This window comes from Marmota flaviventris, chromosome 8, assembly GCF_047511675.1.
Source record: "Marmota flaviventris isolate mMarFla1 chromosome 8, mMarFla1.hap1, whole genome shotgun sequence".
In the NCBI taxonomy this organism is placed as follows: Eukaryota; Metazoa; Chordata; class Mammalia; order Rodentia; family Sciuridae; genus Marmota; species Marmota flaviventris.
Window position 1 is genome coordinate 86,698,245 of NC_092505.1, and position 22,080 is coordinate 86,720,324.

Below are 22,080 nucleotides of genomic sequence, written 5' to 3' on the forward strand. Positions count from 1 at the left end.
AATGTATAATTTTAATATCAAAGAACCTCAGGAATATTTTACCATTTGTACTTCTGCTTGGCTCTTTTTCATAAATCCAAGTTATCACATTTTCTTTTGTGAATATGTATCCTCTTTCTTAACATCAGCCCTTTGGTGTCATGCCAAGAAAGTCATGGACTATTTTGTTTCTTAGGTCAGACCTCATTAGCCTGTCAAGGGATAATCCTTCCTTTATGTAAGAACAAAGTGGACATGGAGGTATCACTCACAAAGTTTGGGCACTTCCCTTCCCAAAGATAATTCATAAACATTAAACATGGGAAGTAACAAAATTGTGAGGTGTTCTTTGGATTCTTTGTGTTTGCCCCTACATCATAAAGATTTTGTCATGCCTGTTACTCTGAAAGATTTTTATTGGAGCAAAGTGTGTATTTCAACGTCCCAAATGAGCCTGGAAAAGTAGAATTTGACTATTGCTTGCAGCAATCGCGTTCAGTATCAAAGAGGGAGACAGGTAATCTCAGTGTGTAGACTCTTCTCTGCAGCCTGTCCTACAGTTAGATGTAGTTGGGGCCTGGTCACTGTTGGGAAATTTGAAGTAATAAAAGGAAAGGATCCTCCCAATAAAGGGCTGTACAAACAATCTGGGAGATATATGATTGTTTCTTTAATATTATCTTGAATAGAAAATAAAAAGGACTTTATTAAAAAACTGTTCTGATGGATGTCTGTTTCTGGGAGTTCCAAGTCTTTCCTGAACTACCTTATAAAACATTGGTTGATTAATTTCTGTCCTATCAAGAAGTTCTCTCTTATCCATGACTAAAGTACAGTTCCCTAAGTCAGTGTCTCACCTTTATTGACTAATTTCATATTCCTTCTTGGTTTATTTATTGATATAGGACTAACATAATTGTTTAGTAGTTACTGTTTTTATCATATTCTTTTAATTTTTAAAAATGTGGTTACTTTTAAATTCTAACTTGACTGAATAGAATTGGTCAAAATCAGGATAGCAGCAGGCAGGGTTAGTTGCCTACTAAGAGGTCTCTTTTTGATGTACTCATATTAGTTTAAGTCAGACTGTCCTTCATGGAGGAGAAGAAACCTGAGCATGCATTGTTACATGATAATAAATGCTGATATTTGACTATTTTTGACCTATGAGATTGGCAATTTCACGTAGTTAGACCTAATCCATCAGAGGTGGATTCTCGCTTCAGGACTAAAACATTTTAATCAGGTTCATGGCGGTTGATATATATACTACAATACCGCTTTTTCAACTTTAATTTTTTTTTAATTCTAATTTGTTATATATGACAGCAGAATGCATTATAATTCATATTACATATGTAGAGCACAATTTTTCATATCTCTGCTTGTATACATAGTATATTCACACCATTCATCTTTTTCATACATGTACTTAGGGTAGTGATGTCCATCTCATTCCACCATTTTTGTAACCCCTTTCCCCCTCCCTCCCACTCTTTTCCCTTTGTCCTATCTACAGTTTGTGTAATCTTCCAATGTTCCCCCTCCCAACCCCACTATGAATTAGCCTCTTATATCAGAGAAAACATTTGGCATTAGTTTTTTTGGGATTGGCTTACTTCACTTAGCATTATATTCTGCAACTTCATCCATTTACTTGCAAGTGCCATGATTTTATTCTCTTTCATTGCTGAGTAATATTCCAGTGTGTGTGTATGTATGTATGTGTGTGTGTGTGTGTGTGTGTGTGTGTGTGTATATATATATATATATATATATATATATATATATATATATATATATATATAATTTTCTTTATCCATTCATCTACTGAAGGGCATCTAGGTTGGTTCCACAGTTTATCTATTGTGAATTATGCTGCAATAAACACTGATGTGGCTGTGTCCCTGTAGTATGCTGCTTTTAAATCCTTTGGGTATAGACCGAGGAATAGGATAGCTGGGTCAAATGGTGGTTCCATTCCCAGTTTTCCAAGGAATCTCCATACTGCTTTCCATATTGGCTGCACCAATTTGCAGTCCCACCAGCAATGTATGAGTGTACCTTTTCCCCTACATCCTTGCCAACACTTATTGTTGTTTGTATTCTTAATAGCTGCCATTCTGACTGGAGTCGTTTTGATTTGCATTTCTCTAATTGCTAGAGATGTTAAGCATTTTTTTTATATATTTGTTGATTGATTGTATATCACCTTCTGAGAAGTGTCTGTTCAGTTCCTTGGCAACTTTTAATGGCCATTGCAACTGACTTGGGAAATAGCTACTGGTACATTATACCAGGGTGACATATCTACCTTGTAGGTGAATCTACATAATAAAACCAAATGATAAATCAATCTTTATCAAAGTTTCAAAAGAATGTATGGATTTATTTTGAAGAAAAAAAATGAGAATTTTTAAATTAAAAAATCATTAAAATATGTACAAACATATCAACCCAAAAAGAAACTGAGAGAGACAGGCTCTCCAAGGAAAAGATTTTATTTGGGAATAAGGATCAGGAGTTGTAATCTGGATAATGTGTGCCATGGCAAAGGACACACCCAGGGGGGCATAGAAAAATAGGGGTTTTAAAAGGCAAAATGAGGAGGATTACATAAATTGTTTGGTTACAGTAACTATTGCAGGAGTCAATATCAGTTTGTGAGTGAAGAGAGAGTGTGTCGGGTCAATGTTTTTATACACCCAACTGACTTCCTTGTGCCTCATGTAGCAAGCTGCTGTTTGGTGGAATCTCTTGCAGTGGTTGCTATTAACATGCAAATCATGGCCCCTTATAGCCTTTGGGCTTTGTTTAGTCAGGTTTGACAACAGTGACTTTCATTTCTGGCAACTTTCACAAACACAAAACCTGAGTATACTCTTTAGATGTAACAATAAAACATAAAAACTGGAAATCAGATACAAACAGAAGTATAATACCAATAGAATTTATGAACCACTTTGATTTAATGGGATAGTTTCTTTTGTTTTGTTTGTGCTCCAACTAAATTGCAGATTGCATTATTGACAGTGGAGAGTCTTCTGGGTCTTTTTGGGTAACTGTCCACATGCGTATGATCATTCAGTTTTCTCCACATTCATTCCTACAGTGTGATGTAGGAGACGATTTGGTTTTCCCTTGGCATGGATGTGTCATTAGAGTAGTGCTTTTTTGGACAGAGGCTGGAATTCAGTGAAAATACTTTTCACATTTGAGGGATAGTCTTTGAAGTCAGAACTATTGCAAACACCAACACAAATCCTTCTTTATTTCTCACTTTATTCTTCTTTATTTCTCATGGAAATGCCTTTAAAAGATAGTGCTAAAGTTGATACTTTTCCTGTCAAATTTTATTGAATTACAACATTTCCAAGATTCCATCCAAACCTTCCATCTCCTAATTGCTGACAAAGGATGATGGACTTCCCATCTTTATGGATGTTAAAAAGTTAAGTAATGACTCAGGAATTAAGTAACTGTACAGATTTTTTAATGATTTTTCCATTGACCTTGCCAACATCTCACTTTATTATCTTAAGAAGAATAAGCAACATTAAACACATCTTTTAAAAATAAGCCTAAATTGCAATTCTCTCCTTCTTCCTTCCTTCTTTCGTTCCATCCTTCGTACCCCTTTTCTCTCCTTCTTTCTCCCCCTTTCTTTCCTTTGTTCTCCTTCTTTCTTTCCTTCCTTCTCTCTCTCTCTCTCTCTCTAACTAATGAATTTGGAAATTTATAACTGCTATGATCCGAATATTGGTGTTTCCCACAATTCATATGTTGGAATCTAATACCCCACTGTGATAGTACAAGAGGTGAGGACTCTTGGGAAGTAATTAAATTCATTAAGGGCTTCACCTTAATGAATGGGATAACTGAGGTGTTCCTTCTACCACGTGAGGATGCAGCAAGAAGTGCCAACTACGAGGCAGAAAACAAGGTTTTGACAGTCACCAATTCTGCTGACAGCTTGATCTTAGATTTTTCAATCTCCAGAACTGTGATAAATAAATTTCTATTATTTATAATAGTCCAAGGCATTTTGTTTTAGCAGTCTGAAAAAGAAATATATCTTGTGTTATAACAGAAGACCTTTAGTAAATGATAGAGAATAAAAAGGACATTCAGAGAGAAGTAAAGCATATTTCTTTAAAACTCATTCATTAGTGGATTCAACAAACATTAATTGGGCAGTTAGCCCTTGAACTAGATATTGGGGATGCAAGCAACTCAATGACTTTGCATCTATTTTTAATTTCTCAAAGAATATCTTTCTACTAGTTCTCTATTTGGAAAAGTGCTCATTCTTCCAGATTCCATTCACAGGACATCCCTTGCACAGAAATAATGGATCAAGCTTTTGTGCTTTGATATATTATTTGTATATTTTATATTACTTGCATATGACTAAACAGTTACAAATAAAGTATCTACCAACTCAATATACCTACGAACTCAAGTAAAAATTCTTCATAGACAGGTATCACTATTAAACTTTTGTTTTAGTATTTCTTTTCCTTTATAAAACTGGTAATCTTCTTTCTGATTCTCTAAATACTATATGGCTGCACTTATTAATACTTAAATATTATTCAAATCCATGATTTTTTATTGATAGCATAATATGGGGATGTGGCTCAAGCGGTAGCGCACTCGCCTGGCATGCGTGCAGCCCGGGTTCGATCCTCAGCACCACATACAAACAAAGATGTTGTGTCTGCCAAAAACTAAAAAACTAAAAAAATAAAAAAATAAAATTCTCTCTCTCTCTCTCTCTTTAAAAAAAATTATAAATAGTAATTTAGCCATTTCTCTATTTTTTGACAATTAGGTTAACTTTGATTTCCTTGTAATATAGAAAACACTCAAAATCTTGAATAAAAAAATGCTTGTTCATGCCTCTGTTTATTTATAGAGTTTTAACATTTTTAGAAGTGATGCTACTGTGTCAGATCATATGTACACTTCGAAGGCCAAATTGCTTTCTAAAAGTAATGTTCCACAAGAAACAGATGTGCATGATTACTTTACCACACCCACCCTCGTGAACCCTAGATGTTATCATTTAAAGAACTTTTGCCAGTTGATATTTGAGAACTATCTCGTTATTTCTTGAGTGATTATCATAGTTTTTACTCTACTTTTGTCTTTTGGACAGTTTCATTTTCTACTGTATGATTTTATTTTCTGCACTCTTCCTAGGAAAATTGTAATTGAAAAAGCTAAAGAAAAATATATTTAGAATATGCTTTTGAAAAAGAATATTTAAGTAGTACACATCCTGAATAAATTTTTAATTTTTAAAAGTACAGGGATTAGAGTGTTTACCATTGTGTGGTCATAACTTATTTTAAAAAAAAAAACACTATGAAAAATCAAAATAATGTAATATAGAAAATAACTCAATTTTAAAGACATAGAATGGTTAAAATTAAACAAAAGCCACAATAAAAAATCGGGAAAAGACCTCCTGCATATCAAGTTTTGGGAAAATAGTGGAGTAACTTGAGCTGTTGTACTGGTGGGAATGTAAAATGGCCAAACTACTTTGGAAAACAGGCAGATATTTTTCAAGTTAAACACAGATATACTATATGATCCAGCCATTCTGCTTCTACACTTTTACCTAAGGGTACGAAAACATATTTACACACACAAAATTTTTATATGAATGTTTATAGCAGCTTTGGTTACAATAGCCACAAGCTGGAAATAATCTAAAAGCTTATAAAGGGTAAAAAATAAACAATGTATGGTATATCGATACAATGCAAAACTCCTCAGCAATAAAAAATAAGTGAATGTTGATAGCAAGAAGTGCCAACTATGAGGCAAAATATATGCAAAAATATAGATTAATCTCAAAATTATTATGCTGAATAAGAGAATCCAGGCCCAAGAGAGTATATATACTGTATTATTTCATTTATACAAAATTCTAGAAGATGCAAACTAATGCGTAGTAACTGAAAACAAATCATTGGCCTCCTGGTGTTGGGTAGAAGGAGGGATGGAATGCTGAGGACCTTGAGGAAACATTGGGATGATAGCATGTATTTTGATTATAATGATGGTTTTATGGATATTCTCTAAATACCTATCTGCCTACCTACCAATTTCAAAACTGATAAACATGAATACTTTAAATTGGTTATTTACTGTGCTTCAATTATACTTCAGTTAAATTAAAAAAAAAAAAAAACAGGAATGACGTAGAATAGAATTGACTATAGGATCTGTGCTCTCATTATACTGTGTTTGAAAAAACACCCAATTCCTTAGTACATACTTTTCCCATTTGTAATAAGAAAGGGTTTGTTTAACAGAGATCCACAAATGTAGATTTATAAGAGAAAACTAGAGTGAAACATAGTTTCTTATTTCACTGCAATTAAAAAAATGGCCATCCATCCTATTTATCTCTAAAAAAGTTTTAAATATATTTAGCCTTGTTGTAAAAACCTAAACACTGGACATTTTCTTTTTCTTTTTTTTTTTATTGGTTAAAGGGACATTTTCTTGATACATTAACAGATTCATGAAAATCTATCCCTCAGCAAACCTAGATCTTGTAGAACACCTAAATTCTGGGTTGACCTTAGAGATTATCTATTAGATCTGTTCAGTTCAATGGAGTGCCCAAATTAATTTATTAAGTAGATTAGAGATTCTACACAAAATATATTTTGGGGCTTAATTCTAAATGTTTACGTCCATCAAACAGCCTTTTATTTATTTTTAAGGGAATGAGGGATAAAACTTTGCATTCCCATCTTCTAAAAATATGCTATCAAATATATTGGTATGTACTATATCATTTATTTAAAAGTCATTTGATTTGTTTGGACATAGTGGCAGACAGTAATCTATCATAGTCTCTTGTTCTTTAAAAAAATTTACTCTTCAGATCATATCCAATGACCTAAATCTGCCAAGTGAATTTCTTACATTTGGTTTCGGGTAAAATATCTATGAAACTTTAAGTTTTTATTCATGAGGTTTTTGTTTGTTTGTTTAAGTACACGGACAGCTGTTTAATAGAATTTCAGGTTCTGAGAACAAAAAGAGACTTTGTAGGTGACTTAACTGTAACTATTCATTTTAGAATGAAGATGCTAAGGTTTAGGTTATATTTCTTAAATAGGAGTGCACATCAAGTTTGGAAGACCTAAGGTTTGAACAAAGATTTTCACTCTTACTTCCACCTTTTAGTGAATGAAAGATCAGTTTTCTTTCACATCATTTGGCACACAGTAGATGCTCAATAATATCCACTGAGTAAGCCAGGCATAGTGGCGCACATCTATAGTCCCAGCTACTCGGAGCGTGAAGTGGCAAAATAGCAAGTTTGAGGTGAGCCTGGGCAATTTAGTGAGACCCTCAAAATATAAAAATAAAAAGGGTTGAGGATGTAGCTCAATGGCAAAATGCTTCTGGCTTGAATCCCTAGTTAAAAAAAAAAAAAAAAAAGAAAGAAGAGGAAGAAAAAAAAATCCATTGACTAAATGTATGGGTCATTGTGGCAAAATACTTTGAACATCACAACCTATCCTTATAAAATTATATACACAAAAGGAGGAGAGCCAAACAGAATCAAGAGGTTCCAGTTTGAGCTCAAGACTTGTGACTTTTGACCAATGAACACTTATATGAGTCTTTATTTCTTTATCTCCTAAGATGAAGTTGGCCTTGTATTCTCCAAAATTTCTTCATTTTATAAGTGTGTTCTATTGAAAGTTAGAGATTGACTGTATTTTTATTTATTATGTTAATTGGCAAACAGGGTTAGTGACCAATGGGAACTTTGTGGTCTGTGATTATTTGGCTTATATTTTGCTTTCATATTTTGACCAAATGACACGGAGATTCAACTCAGGGACATGTACTGTCAATGACTGAGGAAATATTTGTGTCAAAATGCTAAGATCATTTTAATATAAAGTCATGTATCTAATATTACGGAATCACTATTAATTTGTTTTAAAATGTGGGCCTAGCAAAGTTAGTCTTCCCTATATTTCTAACTCTATTCTGGAATTTTCCTGATTTCAAGGTAAGACTTTTAATATTTGTGACATTTATGAAAGATAGAAAGTGGTTTAATAGGGGTCCTTGTGGAAAACCTGAGTGAGATAAGAGAAAACAGGGCTTCTAAGACAAAAATGATTATCACAACAAATAAAGGATCTATCACAATGGAAGGAGAGCAGTAGTATAGGACACAGACTGTTTTAAAATTTACCCAGCTCATATAGTAACAGAAACTGCATGGTAAGGGCAAAAAACCAGATAGTTAGATGAATGGTTCACAATAAAAGACATGGAGACAAACCCACTAATCATTTGATTGTTGACAAAGGTGCCAGAAACATATATTGGAGAAAAAACAGTCTTTTAACAAACACTATTGGGGAAACTCATTATCCATGTGTAGAAGAATGGGAGTAGACCTTTATATCTCACCCTGCTTGAAAATCAAGTCAAAATGAAGTGAAGATCTAGGAATGTGACCAGGAACTATGCAACCCCTAGAAGAAAACATAGGGTTGAAACTTCAACAGCAGTCAATGACTTTCTCAGTAGGATCCCTAAAGTTCAGGAAATAATGGCAAGAGTTAATAAATGGGATGGCATCAAATCAAAAAACTTCTTCACAGCAAAGGAAACAATTAGAAATGTGAAGAGAACCTACAGGATGGGAGAAAAATCTTTGTTAGCTACTCTTCTGACAGGATCAATATCCAAAATATCTAGAAGCTCAAAAAAATTTACACCCCCCCATAACTCAATTAATAAGTGGGTAAATGAATAAAACAGACACTTCTCAAAAGAACAAATACAAATGACCAGTAAATACATGAAAAAAAAATGCTCAACATCATTAGCAATTAGGGAAATTCAAATCAAAACTACACTGAGATTTCATCTCACACCATTCAGAATGGCAGTCATCAAAAATAACAAATAATAATAAATATTGGAGAGGATGTGGAGGAAAAGGAACACATTTACACTATTGGTGGGATTGTAAATTAGTACACCCACTATGGAAATCAGTAAGTAGATTTCTCAAAAGATTAGGATGGAACTTCCTTGTGATCCAGCTATCCTACTCCTTGTTGTTTATCCTAAAGAATTAAAGTCATTGGGATACATGCATATCTATATTTATAGCATTGCTATTCATAATAACCAAACTATGGAACAAGTTTAGGAGTCCAACAACAGATCAATAGATAAAATGTGATATATCTCTCAATATATATATATATATATATATATATATATATATATATATATATATATATTATATATGAGTTTTTTTCAACCATAAAGAAAAATGAAATTATGTCATTTGCAGAAAAATGAATGAAATTTGAGACCATCTTATTTTGTTAAACAAAATAAGCCAAACTCAGAAGGTCGACAGTCATATGTTTTCTCTCCTATGTGGAAATTAGCATAAAAGAAAATAAAGGCATGGGGATCTCATGAAAATCAAAGAGAGACCAATAGGAAAAAAGACCAGGGTGAGGGAGGAGGGGAGATAAAGAAGAAATACTGGGGAATAATATTGGCCAAATTGTATTGTTATATTGTGTGCATGCATGAATATATAATAGCAAATCTCACTATTATGTACAACTATAAAGCAGCAGTAAAAAAAAAAAAAAAAAAACATGGAAAATAATGTACCCAGCTCATTCCTATGGATGCTTTTGACCCTGGAAAGGAAATGGTAATACTGTGCTAAAGTTGGAAGAACTTTATCCTTTTTTAAAAAATATATTTTTAGTAGTAGATGAACACAATACCTTTATTTTGTTTATTTAGCTTTATTTTATGTGGTGCTGGGGATCAAACCCAGTGCCTCAGGCATGCTAGGCATGCACTGTACCCCTTGAGCCACAACCCCAGCCCCAAAGCATTTTATTCTTATGAGCTCAAACATTTCTGCTGTGGGATTCTTTCTGCCTTCTCAGGGAAAGAATGGAAGAGTGGAAATCATTTCTCTATAGTCAATGTTGGGCACATATCATTATTGATGACTAGAATAGAGTTTCAAGTGGTAGTTACGCTAGGATCTTGAAGACAGGTAAGATGTCATTCTATGCACTAGAAGTTGAAGAGAAAGATACTCCAAAGAATGCCAAAGTCCATTACCAACTTTTGAGTTCTGTACCAAGCAGAATTAGCCAAGAAGAATTTTTAAGAGACAGAACATATGGATAGCAGAAACACAGGAGACTGCAAATTCTATGTGAAATTTCCCTATCCACTTTGGAATACCTAAGAGACACCAGAGAGGTCAGAAAATTTGCCATTTGTTAGCTGGATACTATTAGTCTAGTGGCATTTGGAAAAATCAGTAAGTGTCCATACTTAGGATCCAGAAGCAAGAGGTAACTAGGTAACTAGTTTCTGCTTTTCATTTGAATTAACCTATGTTTTATAAATTAATGTTTAAAATGCTACTAATATTGTTGATAAGATTATCATTCATATGGAAAAAAGCTATTGTTAAGCAAAATCGGAAGATATATTTTTTCATATTATAGATATGATTAAATTATTTGCTATTTTGTAGCTTTGGTACCCACTTGGGGCTGTTGATTACTTATATTTCATACTTTAGCTATGTAGCTCCAAGCTATCTATCTATCTATCTATCTATCTATCTATCTATCTATCTATCTATCTATCTATTTTTTAGGGGTACTGGGGATTGAACTCAGGGGCACTCAACCACTGAGCCTTTGTTGTTGTTGTGTTTTATTTAGAGACAGGGTCTCACTGAATTGCTTAGCACCTTGCTTTTGCTGAAGCTGGCTTTGAACTTGAGATCCTCCTGCCTCTGCCTCCTGAACTGCTGGGATTACAGGTGAGCGCCACTGCACCCAGCCAAGCTACCTTCATTTGTTACATTTATTCCTGCTCTCTGTCTAGATTTTTATCATTTAGTTTATTAAGCTTCTGCCTCCTGAATGTTTTGCTGGTATCTCCCTTTGTAAAGATCAAGGGTTTTACAAAGACATTGCATCTGTACTATGGACAAATTTGCTTTGTGTTGCTGTCTTGTCACATAACCATTTAACTATATGGTCTCTTTAGGGATAAATATGGAGCTTAGAAGGAGTTTAATTTATTTATTATTCATGGAGGACCTGAGAAGTCATTTCAGTATTTGTTTGTTTCTCCATAGGGCTTACCTTTTCATTTGAAAAAAAAAGGAGGAGTTGTAGGAAGAAGAGACAGGAAAAGGAAGGAAACCATTTGTTTTTTAATCTCCATGTGAGGATGTAAGAAGAAGCATCAAAGAATATAATTCCACATCTTAATCAAATGAACTGATTCAGCTCATGGTAGCAGAACTGCTTTGTGAAACTAATTTGAATTTTAACTTAAAAGTGAAATCAGAATTTTTTAGGGGTTACTAAATGGTCCTAACATTATTATTTGTAGTTTAGTATTAGTATGGTAGCTAGATTTGACAAATGTTTATTGAAGGCCTTCTCTATGCCAGAGTCTTCAGATGTGATAGGTAAATAAAACTGTAGAACGCTCCTGGAGGTATTTATTATTTAGTCTTACTTTATGGATGAAGGTGAAAATTCAGTATGACGAATAAATGGAAGAATTGGAATTAGAGCTCAGGCCTACCCATTATTATTCCATTGTGTTCCAGAATAGTACTTCCTTGTCTTAGTCTGTTCTGTGCTGCTATTCATAGTACTACAGACTGGGTGATTTGTAATGAACAGAAATTTGTTGGCTCATAGTTCCTAAGGCTGGGAAGTCCAGGCTGGAGAAGCTGGCATCTGAGGAAGATGTTTTTGCTGTGTCATCTCAAAGCACAATACAAAGCATGAAAAGGAAGGGAGAGGGTAGAGAAAGAAACAGAGAAACTGAGAGGCCATGTGAGCAATTGCCAATGAAAAAAAGGGGACCAAACTTGTCCATTTACATGGACACCCACTCTCTTGATAGTAGCCTTAATCCATCCATGAGGGCAGAGGCCTCGTGGCCTAACCACCTCTCAGTAGGCCCTACCTCTCACCCCCCAGTGAACACTGTTCTCTGGGGAGAAAGCTTTCACCACAAAACTTTTTGGGGATACATTCAAACCCAAATTGTAATGTATGTATAGATCTCCTAGGGGTCTTGTTAAACTGTACAGCAGGCCTTGGAGAGAGTCAGAGATTCTGCTTTTCTAACAGCTCCCAGGAAAACAGTTGCCTCTGGTTCATGAACTGCACTGTGAGTTGCAAGGCCTTAAACAACCCTTCTGACTTGGAGAAATAAGAGGAGACTTCTTTAATGTCAAGTGGAGAAGATAGTTCACACACACACACACATACACATGTGCACACACACACACACACACACACATGTTCTGGTCTGATCCAGCAAATACAAGTTTGAGGATATAGAGTAAATATGGCCCAGAAATAAAATAAAAACAAATAAAATAAGGGCATGCTGTCCATTGACAACTACAAAAAATAAATAAAGAGAAAGAGAGGATATCCTACTTAGGGTTAAAATTATTATCCTTTTCTTTGCTTTTTTTTTTAAAGATATTGAAGGAGTACTGAGGACAGTCAAGAAGCTATTATGAGCCATTGAATACTAATGTCCTTTGAGATGATCAAGTGTATGAGGGTTTGAGGGAAGTTATGTGTTATCAACCTTCACATTCATTTTTTGGTTTCATTTGTGAGCCTCCTGAAATGTTTATATTATGTAATATATGGCCATTCTTCTAGGATGCAAATTTAAGTTGTAATCTATGGTTGTTGTGGAGAAGAGGGTCATTTATCTGGAGGAAGAAAAACTTACAATTCAGCATTTGTAAAGATTTTAAAAATTAATTCAAATAAAGTATATCTAGCATAAAGAAAATCAATGTTAGCCAGTATTATTATTAATTATTTATATGGCTTTATTGTTTTCTACTTTGTACCGTGCTTATAGTGATTCTTGTAAAGTTATTTTTCAGTATAATTTGTGGGGGGAAGTTATTTGCTGCTATGGTAGTCCAGAATTGGCAACTATCTAGGAAACTAATACTTATCTCTTGTGGATGTCAAAGAGTTGCATTATTTGTCACTGGGATCTCAAGGAGGGTTGACAATTTCAACCTAGGACATAACAACACCAACTTGGTATGATTACTGTGCCATGCTCTTATGATTGAATATGATTATATGTATCCCCCAAGGGCTCATGTGCTGGAATTGGTCCTCAGTGAGGAACCTTTAAGAGATAGGGACTAGTAGGAGGTGATTAGGGCACTGGACACTGCTCTTGGCAGGGACTAATGTAGTTCTTATAAGTTTCCAGTTAGCTCTTGCAAGAGTGAACTGTTCTAAAGCCAGGCCACTGCATATGCTTGCCCCTTTCTCATAGGGTTGATTCCCTTTCTGCTCCTCTGCCATATTGTGACTCAGCCAAAGAGCTCCTCATCAGAATTCAAACACATGAAGCTGCCTGATCTTGTGACTTTCAACCTCCAAATGTGAGTTAAATAAACCTCTTTTAAAAATAATGTATCCACTCTCAGGGATTTTTATTGTAGCACTAGAAAATGGACTAATACACATGCCTAACCCTATTTTTTAGAGGTAAGATACTGAAATCAAAGTTAAATTTATTAGCATATTCTAAGAATGAGGGTGATGGAAATGGATTTTAGTCTCTCTGAATGGTCTCACTGTGAACTTATTCTTTTTGGTCTAGTGATTTACCTTTTATACTTTTCAGAGGGGAAAGGCATAGGGCTCAAGGCTGCCTTCACAAGTTACTTTGGGGATAACTGGAAGTTTTGGGAGCACTTTGAGATTCATACCATTTGGCAAAGTCACCTTCCATCCTTCTTTATCATTATCATCTGTAAATGTTAAAACTCATGACTGACTGATGATAATTTCATTCTTAATTGGTTACTGATTTTCCCATAAAATACATTTTTGTGTAACATAATTTTAGGTCAATATTAACATGAAAGACACACTTTTTGTTCTAATAAATATAGAATAAGAGAAAAAATTATCTTGCTACAGGCAGTCCAAAATATTTACTTGACTAAGGAATATAGGAAATGAAGAACACTTAGGGCTTATTAAATTGTAACATTTTATAATTAATTGAAAACTAATAAATGAAGCATAAATGCCAGACCTGATTTTTTTTTTTTTTTGCTAAGGATGCAGTTTTTAAAAAATCAAATGGAAAATGCTTATAGAAAATTATCTTAAAAACAAAGAAAATTATCTTGAGAACTTATTCTTTTTAGCCTAGTGATTTACCTTTTGTACTTTTAAGGAATGAGATTTATTCAAATAGGATTTATTGTTTCCTAAATAGATCCTTACCACCCTCTAATATATTTGTCTGTCTTACTTTTTCTTCATCCTGATGGCAGACAAAGTGAAAAGCAGCAAGGAATTTGGAGCCAAATTTTGGGGATTTTCAGTCTTTCTTTAAAAATCACCTCCCCATCAAAATCTCCAATTTTTCCTAAACAGAGTTCTTCATGATTACAGTCAGTCCTCCTGGAGCTGCGGTGTTCTTTGTCCCATGGCCTGCGTTTCCCCCTGTGCACAACCCAAGCCACTGTACCAGAACTGGGGGGTAGAAGCTTGCTTTTCCTTAATGACACTCCCACTCTTCAGATGGATCCAGGGGGAGGTGTGGCAGCCCTGGTGTTCTGTTGTTGTCCTTCCTGTGTGGAATTTCTGCAATGTGAACAAGCTGGGGTGAGGAGAATATAGGGCCTTCCTGAAGGAAGGAGGTCCTTGTACTCTCTGCCACAGAGAAATAGAGCTGAAATAGAGCTTCTGCAACACAGAGCTGGGGAGGGGTGAGGTGAGAAATGCTGCCAGCCTGTTCCTCCTGGGGCTACCTGTAACTAGGCGTTAGGGGAAGATGAAACTTCTGTCTTTTTGGCTGTACCTGCCTGGAGCAGAGGGCTTGGGGTGGAGCTTCTATAATACAGAGCTGGGCTGGAGGGCAAAGGAGCAAGTCATGACTCAAAGGTACAGCCTTTTGCCTATCAGATATTCTTGAATGAATGTTACACCATTTGATGTATGTTCTTAAAACAAGTGAAATAATCTGTGCCCAGATTATTTCTGTGCCCACATCAATTCACTGAGATAATAAATGTATGCTGTTTAAGCTGTTATATTTGTGGTAGTGTTTAAAGAACAAGTAAGTAATAGATAACTGATATACTGTTTTTAAAACATATTGCTTCGTTTCTTCCTTTAAATGAGAGACTTTAAATTGCTATTTTGTTTTTTATATTTTTCACCAGTTAATATCCCCCCCCAACCCACCCCGTCTCTTAGGGAAAGGGTCTGCTGAGCTCCTGACTCCAGTTTTCTAGAAGTGCAATCTTGAGCCTTTTCTAGAGTTATACAAACTTCTAGAGCTTCATGTTTCTCATCTGTAAAATGCAGTTTGTCATGAGCATTTATGTCTAAGAATTACCCAATGCATAGAAGTCCTTGAATTGATATTAGCTCTCTTATTATGATTTTGATTTAGCCTTAATGTGCCTTCCTTCAAAGTTTCTTGTTGATCATCATATATTTTATGACTTTTTTACTCTATTTTATTAAAAGCCTTCTGAATATATTTTGTGTTAGTCAGCTTTCATCACTGTGACAAAAAGACCTGACAAGAACAACTTAGAGGAGGAAAAGTTTATTTTGGGCTCACAGTTTTAGAGGTTCAGTTCATGGTTGGCTGACTCCATTGCTCTATGCATGGGGTAAGGCAGAATATCACAGCAGGAGGGCATGCAGAGAAGAGCTGCTCCTCTCATGGCATCCAGGAGAGAGAGGGAGGGAGGGAGGGAGGGAGGGAGAGAGAGAGAGAGAGAGAGAGAGAGAGAGAGAGAGAGAGAGAGAAGGGAAGAGAATGTGAGGAGCATGAGGAGCCAGGGACAAAATATAATCCCCAAGGGCATGACAGTGATCTACTGTCACTCATCATACCTTACCTGCTTACATTTACAACTGAGTAGACCTTTAAAATTACTATTGCATCAAATGTATCAATCCACTGATGAGGGTACAGCTCTCATAATCAAATCATTTCACCTCTGAACACTTCTGCATTGTCTACCACATGAGTTTTTCAGAGTACCTAATATCCAAACCATAACAATTTTATCTACAAAAACTTCAGGTTACTTAGCAATTAAATAAGATGCTTCACCCATCAGTCAATGATCTGTTGTTTATTTCATCTTAATTCAACAACAATTTTTTTTGTACCTATTTTTGCCAGGCATGTGTAAAGCTATCTTTAGAATCAACAGGCTCTCTTCTTCACTGTTTCTGATGAAACAAGCTGCCATGTTGTGAGCTGCCCTAGAAAGGCTGATATGGGAAGGAACTGGGGGCAACCTCTGCTAGCAGCCAGAAGGAAACTGAGGGTCTCAGTCTGAGAACTGCAAGCAACTGAATTCTTTTAATCACCGTGTGTGGCTCAAACTGGATCCTTTCCCAGTCAAGCCTCAGAAGAGACTCTCAGCCCTGGCCAGAACTTTGTAACCTTCTAAACAGATTGCAGTCCTTAAGCAGAAGACCCAGAAAGATAATCTGTGCCCAGATTGCTAATTCTCAGAAGTTTACTGAGATAATAAATGTGTGTTGTTTTAAGCTACAAAAATGGTGGTAATTTGTAGAGGACTAATAGATAACTAGTGTACAACTGATATACTGTTCTTCGAAATATTCATTGATTTCTACCCACTCCTTCACTTCTGTTTTAGGGTTTCTCATCCTTGATACTATTGACATTTTTTGCTCAGGTGATTCTTTGTTGTGGATGGTTGTCCTGTGCATTTAGGATATTTAGCAGTTCCCTGTCCTCTGCCCTCTGTATATAAATAGCACCCTCTTAGTTGTGAAAACCCCAAATATCTCTAGACATTGCCAAATGTTCTCTGGGGAGAACAACTCTGTCATTGAGAACCATTGTGTTCCCTCTGTTTAAAATACACTTACCCCTCATTTTTACTTGATGATCTGCTCTGAAACTGATCAAATGCCATGTCCCCTGACACCTTGACTGAGGAAGATTACATAGGCCCATTATTTTTGCTAGAGACTTCTCCAGATTCTTTCTGTCCCTACCTTCATGAGGTAGATTGTACATAGTATAAAATTTTAGCATGACCTCATTATTTTCATTATTATTTTTTATTATGTACCAGTCTATGGGGTATATAAAGACTTCTTATTCCTCAAGGTTTATTGCATATTGATTTAAAATCATGAAGCATGACTTCAAACAATCAAATTTATGTAGTCATAGTTTTAAGTAGAAAAGGGGAAAACAAATTAGATAAAACTTTTCATGAAAATAATCAAACTTAATTCCTTCTTCTCTCTCTCTCTCTCTCTCTCTCTCTCTCTCTCTTGTATTTACTAACAACTCTGCCTGTGAACTCTATGATACATTTTGGTTTTGACATCAAAGCAGTAACATAACTCAATTCATACATAATTTATTTTGTTTTTGAACTGTGCCTTCCTAGCAAATTTTAATGCATAATTAAGCAAAAATTTTATTTGGTCTTTTAATTCACTTTTGGCTATCATCTACTTTGTTTCTGACTGGTATTCATGAATGCTTTAGTAAAACAGTAATGAGACATCAGAGTCACCTTCTTAAATTAAAATAAAAACACACAAAAAATATCTGATGGGGGAGAGGGTATGGTGATCTTGATTTTCAGAAATGTTTGCTTTTCTGATTGCCTGAGCAGTGTTTTGAGGGTCACATTTGTGATCTCCCAAATATATTGCATGATTTCATACTGAGACTTTCCAGGCATGTCAAATGATAGGATGGTAGGCTGATAGTCAGTGTTAACGGTTTCCCATAGACAAGTTTGATGGAAATGAAACTAGTCACTATGTGTACTAAGAAAGAAATGAATGTCACCCTCATTTCCTGTTAACTCAGAAAATGAAATAGATAAAAGCTTTCTCTTGTTCTACTTCATAGCTTAAAAACAACATAATTTGAGAAGAATGTGTTCTTTTAATTTGGCTGTTTGTAGAATTTAATGCACTTGAAGCTTAGCTTTGATTGCTTAATAAGCTGGACTCATATGTTGGTATGTTTTTGTTAATTTTTTTAAATATAATCACAACTTATTGTCTGTAGAGCTGCAAATTCATGGAGAGCTATGTACTGATACATTGTATCAGGACTCTCGACTGCAAGCTCCAGAAAATGAAAATCAAAACTGGCATATGCAGAGTAGGAAATATAATACCTCATATAATTAAATAGTGCAGGAAATGTGTCTGGCTTTCAGGTCCCTTTTAGTCTAAGGACTTAAATGATGTTTCTCTCCATTCATTGGTTTTGTCTTCCATTGTTTTCTACTATCCTTAGTGGCTTAAGAACATTGTTGGCAGTTGCTGTGGGAATTATGTGGCTGGAGTAAGGGAAGGAGCATATATTAGTTAGCTTTTTATTGCTGTGACAAATGCCTGAGAAAAACAATGCAGAGGAGGAAAGGCTCATGGTTTATTTTGGCTCATGGTTTCAGAGGTAATAGTACATGGTTAGCTGGCTGTATTGCTTTGAGTCTGAGAAAAGTACTGAGGACAAGATATATCCTTCAAGGACATATCCCTGGTGACCTGTTTCTTCTAAGTAGGCCCTACCTTCTGCAGTATACACCACCTATCAACAGGGGGGAGTGGGGAGAGGAGAGGGAGATTAGTCTTCCGTAGTCTAATCATTTCACCTTACATTGTCTCACACATAAGATTTTGGGAAGCACGTCATATCTAAACCATAAAAATCAGATACCAAAAAAATTCCTTTGGTGCAATATGTATGAACAAAAATGCTTGGTAAGTTCACAGAATGTGCCTCTCAATGCTATTTTTCCAATGTGCATTATTAAGAACTTTTTCTTCCAGAATTACTAAGGGATAAATGTTATTCATTCTGCTTTGAAGTAGAAGTGATTTCTATTATTCAAGTATTATTTACTGCTAAAATAATATAGTTTTTCAGTGTCCATATTTCATACTTAAGGCAATATATAGCAGCTTAAAAGGATTGAGGTGTTTCTTCCCCCCAATTTTGGCTTTAGCAAAAATTAATCCATTGATGCCATTAAGTTGTTAATGGCAGCAATGGATTAATGCATTGATGAGGTCAGAGTCTCCATGATTAAATCACTTTCATATGAGCCTTTGAGGGATATTCTAGGTTCAAATTATAACAAAGCAGTTCTTGGAAGAAGAGCGAGGGCTTGGGGAAAATAGATCTCTGGTGAGAAGAAAAGATAAAGATTTTGGGGACTGACTAAAAATTGATATATACTCCAGAAGCCAAATTTATTCATGTGACCTAGTAAAAAGGTTAGCTTTGATTGCTTAATAAGCTGAACTTGTATGTTGGTACTGTTTGGTGTTTTAGTTAATCTTTTAAAATATAATCACAACTTATTGTCTGTAGAGCTGTAAGTTCATGGAGAGCTATGTACTGATAACGTTGTATTCAGGACTCTTGATTGCAAGCTCCAGAAAATGAAAATCAACACTGGCATATGCAGAGTAGGAAATTTAATACCTCATATAATTAAATAGTCCAGGAAATATCTAGTAAAAAGTTTTTCAATCAAAAGAAAAGGAATTTGAATTTGCAATTTTAATTGAATCAAATTTTTACAATTTCTTTTTTATTGATACATAATATTTGAACATTTTTTGTTGCTTAAATGACTTTACTGGTGGTGATAAATCATTAAATATTACGTGGATGTAGACAAAGGGAAGAAACATTGAGGAAGTCAGGTGTGTTGGTGGAATTGATCTACTAAAGGCTCTGCTCAACAAATATTCCAAATCCAGGTTTTCATATTTCTCCATTGATTTGATTCCTCATGGGTCACTTTCCAGTCAAAGGATTCTGGAGATCAAATAAGAAAGAATTCTTTCAGATACCAACCAAAAGTTCTTAGTCTTTCTCTCACCCAAGACATCTGGTAAAAATGAAACTTATTTTTCTGATTGTTCTAGAGGACAGAAAAATGTCTTTCTCATCACGTTGCCTTGAGTCTTCATGCTGTTCCTCTTCTCCAGGTATTCATTCTTCAAGGATTTTCTCATCTTTCAATCAAGAGCACGGCAATGGCCAAAACATTTTGAAATGGTGTAATTTGAGGAACATTCCTTAAGCAAATTAATCAAGATGTTGCATCTTCAGTGTACAAATGTGGAGATAGGTCAGGATGCATCTACAGGAGGTGAAGGATCACAGCAGCACAACAGTCATCCCTTGAGGGATGTAGGGGGCTTGGGGAGCTTCACATCCTTTGTGTCCTCCATGTGGGCCATATTTGTACATCTTTATGGGGTAAATTATTATGGCAATACAGTACATATAAACAATGTATAATAAATCAAATCAGCGTAATAAGCATTTCCATCTCTTCAACTATTAATCTTTTTTTTTTTTGGTGTTGGGAATTTTCTACTCTTCTAGTCACCTTGAAATAGTTCATAGATTGTTTTGACTAGTAGTTACTCTACTGTGCTAAAGAACCAGAAATAATTCCACCACTATTTGGTTTTGGTTGCTCTTCTGAATCAGATTGAAATTGCTCAATTCATGCTTCTCAGTATTAGGAATATAGAAAGCAAAAAGACTATTTCACTGGGCATCCTTGTTCTTGGATAACTATTGAATGGACCCCACCTATGTTTACTTCCACAACACCAACTTATATTTGCTCTATTTCCAATTCTAAAAAGTATCTGAATGAACACATTGTATATAGTCTTAAATATAGTCGTGTTCTATTTAAGATTTTGCGTATTTTGGATATGCTTCACTATGTGCATTTTAAAAATTATTTGTTCTAATTAGTTATACTTGACAGAAGAATGTCAAGTATTTGACTCATTGGACACAAATGGAGCACAAATTTTTACTTCTCTAGTTGTACAAGAAGCAGAGTCACACCATTTGTGTCATCATACATGTACTTAGGGTAATGATGTCTGTTTCATTTCACCATATTTCCTACCTGCAGGCCCCTTCACTTCCACTCCCTCCCCTTTGCCTAAATAAAATTTCTCCATTCTTCCCATGCACCCCTACCCCATTATGGATCAGCATCCACTTACCAGAGAAAACATTTGGCTTTTAGTTTTTTGGGATTGGCTTACTTCACTTAGCATGATATTTTCCAACTCCATCCATTTACCTGCAAATGCCATAATTTCATTCCTCTTTAAGGATTAGTAGTATTCCATAGTGTGTGTGTGTGTGTGTGTGTGTGTGTGTGTATATATATATCAGTTTCTTTATTCATTTATCCACTGAGGGGCATCTAGCTTGGTTCCACAGTTTAGCTATTCTGAATTGAGCTACTATCAACATGGATGTGGCTACATCACTGTAGTATGATGATTTTAAATCCTTTGAGTAATGACCTAGTAATGGGATAGTTGGGTCAAATGGTGGCTCCATTCCAAGTTTTCTAAGGAATCTCCATACTGCTTTCTAGAGTGGTTGCACCAATTTGCCATCCCACCTGCAATATATGAGTGTACTTCCCCCCCACGTTCTCACCAACACTTATTGTTACTTGTATTCTTGATAACTACCATTCTGACTGGAGTGAGACAAAATCTCAGAGTAATTTTGATTTGTATTTCTCTAATTGCTAGAGATGAACCTTTTTTCATATATTTGTTGATCAATTGTATATCTTCTATGAAGTGTCTGCTCAGTTCCATAGAACATCTATTGATTGGGTTATTTGTTTTTTTAGTGTTAAGTTTTTGAGTTCTATATATATCTTGCAAATTAGTGCTTTACCTGATGTGTGTGTGTGGTAAACATTTTTTTTCCATTCTGTAGCCTCTCTCATCATGTTCTTGATTGTTTCCTTTGCTGAGAAGAAACATTTTAGTTTGAATTATCCAATTTATTGATTCTTATTTTTATTTCTTGCACATTAGGAGTCTTCTTAAGAAAGTCAGTTTCTAAGCCAACATGTTGAAAATTTGGGCCTACTCTTTCTACTGTTAGATGCAGGGTCTC